We start from the raw sequence: 7,080 nt of genomic DNA, 5'->3' as shown, positions 1-7,080 counted from the left end.
AATGTGGTTAGTGGAAGCTGATGATTTTTTAAATCTTAGCAAGCTCTGTAAAAGCCCTGCTCTGTAATATCATTGACCTTGAGATGATTTCCTGTGGCCAGAAAGAAGCCCATCATTTATTTATTAACCCTCCAGAAGGTCTGCAAACAATCCCCTGTGGCCAGGCAGAAAGCATATTATGGGTCAGATGCTATTACAAGAAAGCCCCAAAGGGCAAGCCGACCAAATTGTTTGGCCAAGTGGGCGTGTGGGCGGGAGAGCTGCAGTTTGCATGCAGAAGCATGGTGTACATACAGGTGTGTCACTCCGCAGATGCCCCTGTGCCCCAACTCAGCAGCCCTCCAAAACTAGCGGCAGGATTAATAGGCTTAGAAAGCAGTTTTCTAGGAACTCCAGTGTCAGATTGCCTCAACCTCTGCTTAGTGAGAGGCGAAACGACAAGAACCCATTGGCAAGTACTTTCCACAAATGGTTTCCAAGCCTAAGTGATCACTGGCATCCCCTAGGAGCTTGTCAGAGCTGCACACTTCCAGGCTCCAGCCCCCAGACCTACTGATTTGGAAGGGTGGGAGGTGGGGGTGGGGATAAGGTGGACACTGTTCCTCTGGTGGTGCCGATGCTGAGCCACTTTGGGAATCACTGACTTGCAGTCTAGAGGGACTTCAGAAAACATAAAAAAGGCAGTGTCCCATGGGGAACCAGCTGCCCCATGGGGAACCATTCACTTACTCTGCTTAGCTCCTCAAGTGGAACCATGAGGTCTAATGGTATGGATGGCTCTAGATCAGTGCATCAGAACAACCTGGAAGACTCATTAAAATACACATTGCCGGGCTCCATTCCCGGGGGTGTCTGATCTACCAGGTCAGGGGTAAGGCTTGAGGCTTTGCATTTTTTAGCAAGCTGGTGCTGCCACTCTTTGGACCAAAATTTGAGAGCGCTGCCCTCAATGATTCTCCAAATTTGGGCCAAATGTGTCTCTTTGAAAAGGACTCAGTTGTGTTTCTTGGTCCTCACATCATTGAGTATTACTTTACATGAAAACTCTGTCCTTTTGTCTTGGACATCTTTCTATAATCCAGAAACAGTGGCATTTGTAATCAAGATTTAACTTGAGACATTATGAAGGAGGACTAGAATCCAAAGTCCTGGATTTAAACAGAGTTGAATCCAGATGATCCACTACTGCTTTATAATTATCAAATCAAGATAAGCTTTTAAAGGAGGTGGGATTTGGGGTACTGCTCAAATGAAAGACAAGGCATTATTTGATGAGCTGACCTCAAGCTGGGAAAGGCTTTAGATAAGGCACAGTAATGGAACTACGGTTTGCGAATGGGAAACAACAATGAGCACATTTTGTTGAGTGAAGATAAATTTGGGAGGAGGATGGTGAGAGAGAGAAAATTCAGATTAAGTTTAAAGCAGAGGTTACAACTCAAAAACCTTCGAGGCCAGACAGATAATAGAAATGAATGAAGCAGACAAATCAAATTAAAACCAGTGGTTCCAAATTGAACAAGACAACATGGAGTAGTGAAGACTATAGTAAACTGGAGACCCCTGGCCCTTCTGTAATTGGTGTCAGCTAATTACAGGCACCAGTGACAAGTCTAGCTTGGGGGTTGGGAAAAGCAGCAACACAAGGTTTGAAAGTTACTTTGCATATTAATAACAGCGGACTAGTCTCACAGCCTGGGTGGAACCAGAAAGGTATGCATGACTTTAACCCATGATGTAACTGTCAGGCAGCTCCGCCAGGTATAGCGCCTGGGTTGGAGCTTGGAAATGGTTCACTCCACGCCACAGGGCCAAAGCCTGCCTGGAATAACTATAGCAGCCAAGAAAGGCAGAGAATACAGGAGTGCTAGCAGGTGTAGCGATTGTGGGTGGAGTCGGAAATGGGGTCCTGAAGGAGGTTCCCAGCTGGGATTTAAAGGAAACGCAGGCGGCCAGGAGGAACTGGAGGTGAGGGGGTGGGGCGGGAGGGGCGGTGGCCTGGGCCGGGCCGTGGCCTGGGCCGGGCCGGGGTTGGGGGTGGGGCCAAGGGGGCCGGGGGCCGGGGGCCGGGTCGGCGGGCGGCGGCAGTGGCGGCTGCAGCGGGACCGTGCGGGAAGAAAAGGGGTGAAAGGACTCTCCCTGGCGGGCCATGAGGAGGTGCCCTGTGGTTTTGGATTAAGAACTGGAGATGGCAGTTCTTCTGATGGTGCTGTGCACTTCAGGTTTTTTTTTTCTTCTGGGGGCCAGTATTACTGGTTGGCATGTTCTGAGACTGACCTGACTGAGCAAAGCCCGGGAAGGCAGGACTGTGTGTGGGGGGGGTTGTTTTAAAGTGACTTTGAAATTTAATGGCGACATTCTACCATTACTCTAAACCTGTGTAACTTTTGAATAAATAGTTCCTTTCCTTTTAACCAAACTCTGGGATCGGGAGCCACAGTTTATACTGATGACAGGCAAAGATGAACCTTGAACAGAAAGGCCCTGGGGGAGGGGGCTTGTTTCTACAGCAGTGTCTGGGCTTCCAAACGGGTCCACTCTGTAACACTTCTGAAAGGGGAGCCTCTACTCACCTCTTGCCTGTTACTGGTATGGAAGAATGTGGGCCCAGGAATAGCTGCTGTTTAAAATTTTCAAGACACACCGGGAATCTTAAGTCTAATATGAAATTCCCCTGCATTTAAAAACTGAGCGCCAATCAAAACATGTCTGTAGGCTCAGTTTATAACACTAGTTTAAAGAGTTCAAGTCCTACTTCCTGGATGCTCATTCACAGGTATGCTTCTGTAGGAATTCAGCACATTTTTTGCTCTTGGGGGGTGAGGGCTAGTTATTAAAAGAGAAAAACAAAAGAGTAAGAAAGGGAAAAGAATGAAATAATGAAAAATATTGTAAAACGGAGGAATCTACTATTTAGAAGAGACCTGGGAGCTTATATAGTTCTATCCTCTACATAAAGAATATTTCACTTCTACAACATCCTGGTGTGGTAGACTTTTAACTGGGCTTAGCCAGTGGGTCATTAGCAAGCGTGATGGAAGCAAAGGCTTGATCAATCCTTGTATGTTGGAATGTGCCCTCCTGGAATGTTTCTTTTTGGGATCCAGCTGCCATGTAGAAAGACCATGTAGAGAGAGAGAGGGGGCCCAGTCTTTCAGTTGTTCCTGCCAAGGTGCCAGATATTGGAGTAAAGCCATCCCGGACTGCCTGACTGTACCCACATGAGACCCCAAGAGAGGTGAGTAGAAGAATTGGTCAGCTATCCTCCATCAACCCACAGGGTCATGAGAAATAATAAATCGGTGGCTGTTTTCAGCCACTAAGTTTGGTTATACAGTGAAAATTACTGTAAACATCTAGTAAATAGCTGGACTTATAAATCAGATAGGATTCTCTGGTATAATAAAAAATAAATATTTGATCATTGTGCCTGGTTCCTGGTTCCTCGCACAGAACTGCTAAAACCCTTGGCATCTCCCAGACAGAATGATACTGTCTTTTGTATGTTAATGAGATAACTGGGGGCTGGGGCCCCTCTTAGATAGCTTCAGGATGGGCCAGAAGGGCCAAGGCACAATTAAAGGTTGGAATTTTGAGCCCTACCCTATCTTACCTCCAGTTCAGTCACCAGTGGCCAATGATTTAGTCAGTCATGCCTGTGTAATAAGATCTCCATAAAAACCTCTAAACAGGGTTCGCAGTGCCTCCAGGTTGGTGAATGCGTGGAAGTGCTGGCAGGGCGGTGCCCGGAGAAGGACTGAAAACCCCACACATACACTCACACCTCGCCCTGTGCATCTCTTCCATTGAGCTGCTCCTGACTGAGATCATAAACCAGTAAACAGAAGTAAAACCATTTTAGCAAATGATCAGATCTCATGTGAGGGGGAGTTTCCTGAGAATCCCTGATTTATAGCTGATTGGTCAGGAGTACACGACTAGGACCTGAGGTGGGTACAGTCTTGTGGGACTGAGCCCTTACCTTGCAGGGTCTGATGCTAACTTCAGGTAGAAAGTATCAGAATTGAATTGAATTGTTGGATACCCAGTTGAGGATTTGAGAACTGCAGAGATTCTGTTTGGCTGGAAGTAAATAGAACACCTGACACACATTGACTTAAACATTAAGCAATTTATCATGCTCATGTAATGAAACAACCTGTGTTTCCTTGGTCAGAACCAACTGTACGGAGGGGGAAGGGTGATGGACTAACTAGGCACATTTACATCCCACACAATGGGGGTTTGACTCATAAGAAGGAAGGAGGAATGGGTATATATTTTGCAGTGTCTTCCACTACCAGCTTCTGCTAGAAAAAGAAACAGCTTGTGTCTTTCTCAAAATTGTCCTCTTCTCTACCAAATGTAGCCATAAAACCACATGCCCAGCAGCCTGAACAGCCAGTGCACAGCTCTCCCATGTTCAAAAGGAGAAGTCTCTGTCTCAATTTAATGGCCCAGCATTTTACATTTGCCTGTCTGCTTCTTCCAGGTTCATTTAATAAGAAGCTGATTGATCTTGAACTTGATTCAGCCCATTGACATCACCACTACAGAGTAAAGGTCTTAGGGCAATCAACTTTAAATTTGAAGAAATGGAGATGAGCAAACATTTCCAAATGAGCATATCTTCTGCAGACCTTTGCAGGCTCCCAGGATGTCTGGCACAAAAGAAGAGGCCATAGAAAGAGCTAAAAATAAAGTCTGCAGTTTACATAGTTAGCCTGTGGCCATTTCATGAGTTAGAAGTGCCTTGGTGGGAGAAGCAATAAAAGGAAATGAGATTGAAATTCACTCATTTTCTTTCTTTTCAGCAACTTCTTGGAAAGAGGAAATGGAGATGAATGAGACCTAAAATCACAGAACTTAGACTTGGCAATGCTCTTAGAAAGAAATTATCCAACCTTTTTCCCAACTGCAAATAATAATAGCTAATATTCATTGAACGTTTACTACATGACAAACAATATACAAAATAATTCACTTACACTCTTTAATTTTACCTTCACCCCAGCTCTAAAACATAGTATGATTTTAATGTCTGCTTTACAGGCATCAAGTTAAGTAACTTATTCAAGGCCACAGTGAATGGCAGGACCCAAACTCCCGCCTCTACACCATCAACTCCTTAGTTCTTTCTATTCCATCCTGTGACAACTTCTGCCTTACCTCTCCCAGCTCTCCACTTCTCTTGACAACTCATTCCTATTCGGAAGGCTTGGTTGCTCAAAAACTGATCCATAAATGGAGCTGAAGTCAACTTTTCTGGAACTCTTGTCACCTGGTCTCCCCACTGAAATAACACATAGGCTGGTCAGTCCCTGTGCTCTGCGACAGTTCTTCAGTATCTGCACTCCACAATCACGCATCTCTAGGCCTTTCTTCTCCAAGATAAACACATACAGCCATACCATTCTAACCCTGGCCCACAAAACCTTCCTGTATGCTACATTTCTTCTTCTATGTATACTGCCCTCAAACTGCAAATACAAACTTCTCCAGACACAAGACTAGAACTGAAAATAAATAGAGCAGTGCGGGTCCAGTGAAATCACACGGCCCTCACTCTTTCATTTTTCGGCTTTTCATAGAGATGTGGATACACAGAAGTTTTTCTCTGCCAGTTCCCTGTTGGAGGAAACAGGGAGTGGTGAGCCCTGTGACAAACTGGCCAGCACACGCTTGATCTAAAGGAAGCAGATACTGCTCAGACCCAGCCAAGTATTGCCACTAAAGGATGCTGCTAGGAAAAGAAATAAAAATAAAAAAAAAAAAGATTGTGCTAGATCTTTTGAACTTTTCAAAAGTTGCTGGAAATCTGGGTTTCTATTTGAAAACTTTCAATTTTTATCAGATCAGGTGTTTTTTTAAAAAATCTTTTCTTACAGCATTCTGTAATCCAAACAAAATGTGTCATTTGATCCAGCTCTTGGGCTGCTGGTTAATAGCTAATATTTTTCACCAGTTTGACCCAATATCCCCATGAAGTCCAGCCAGTCCCGAGGACAGCTCCCTTGACCGAAACACTATGCATCTAGAAATGCAGGCTAAATTTGCAATAGCTTTTCCTAGCAGCTGTGTCAAATTATAATTTAAGGTCACTTTAAACTTGTGGCCAAGTGAGTGAGTTGTAATGTGTTGTCCAGACTAACCCCTCAATCCATCTGTGCAATGATATTTTGAACTTCACTGCATGACTTTGTATTTGTCCCTATTGGTTCCCATTCTGTCTTGGAGAATTTTGTCTATTTCTCCCTAACCTGCTTTTGTGCACAGCTTTGAACAATGGTCCTTCCTTGAAATACACTGGCTGGACCCAATACCCTAATGAACGCTGACCAGGCTGAAGGTATTAATAAAAGGTGTTGACTAGAAATATAGAGCTCCAAGGCACCCCAAATGTCACCAATGCACTAATGACACTCATTAGGTTCAGAATGAAGGAAACCAGTCTGTGTTCAGAATTAGTTGAGAGCTACTCTGCATTCAGACCTTCCAGCTCCCTCATCCCCCCTTCCTGACAACTGCACGGACCCCTTCTGCAGCTCTGCCCCACTGACCAGAAAGAACGCCCAGGCTGCACCCGAGAACCTTAAGTCTGGACTCAGCTCTGGTCTTGAAGTCCCAGATTGATTCCTGATTGAACTATATAGCAAAAGTAGGTTTATAGACTCGAGTACATAAAACAGTTCATTCTTGTATTATTATTTATTAATTATTGTATTATTTGTCTTCTTCTTATATTGTTATTATTTTGTATCCTTACCTATGATTTATCTTTTAGGTAAATATGAACAACTGTGAACCTTCTTTTGCCCACCGTTGTATTTGGCCCTGGACCTCAGCTTTGCCTCTGGATGTAAGCCCACACTCTCCTGCAAAGATCAGTGTGGCCCCTGCGCAGTGCCCATCCGAGGCACCTAGCCCTTGGCCTGTGGGCTGAGACTGAGCTCCTGCATGTCCAGGAGGACATACGCTGTGCCAAGCACTCCTCTTGGCCCTATAGCATCCATTATCTCAATTATTGGTGAATTCATTTACTTCCACTGCCACCTGGACAAATTTTTTTAATTGACCCTT

At 44.7% G+C, this 7,080-nt stretch overlaps 1 long non-coding RNA gene across 1 annotated transcript; it reads left to right on the top strand.

Annotated features, from left to right (window-relative positions):
* The first annotated feature begins 1,928 nt into the window (after window positions 1-1,928).
* Window positions 1,929-6,871, top strand: LOC129063200 (uncharacterized). The gene is made up of 3 exons (XR_008528333.1): window positions 1,929-1,968; window positions 3,108-3,238; window positions 6,785-6,871. It is a non-coding gene; the product is annotated as an uncharacterized LOC129063200 (long non-coding RNA).
* Window positions 6,872-7,080: the final 209 nt, after the last annotated feature.

This window comes from Pteronotus mesoamericanus, unplaced genomic scaffold (assembly GCF_021234165.1).
Source record: "Pteronotus mesoamericanus isolate MK-2021 breed Mesoamerican mustached bat unplaced genomic scaffold, CSHL_Meso_final contig_164, whole genome shotgun sequence".
NCBI classification, from domain to species: Eukaryota; Metazoa; Chordata; class Mammalia; order Chiroptera; family Mormoopidae; genus Pteronotus; species Pteronotus mesoamericanus.
The sequence above is the reverse complement of the archived record's forward strand: the minus strand, read 5'-3'. Positions and strand labels throughout refer to the sequence as shown.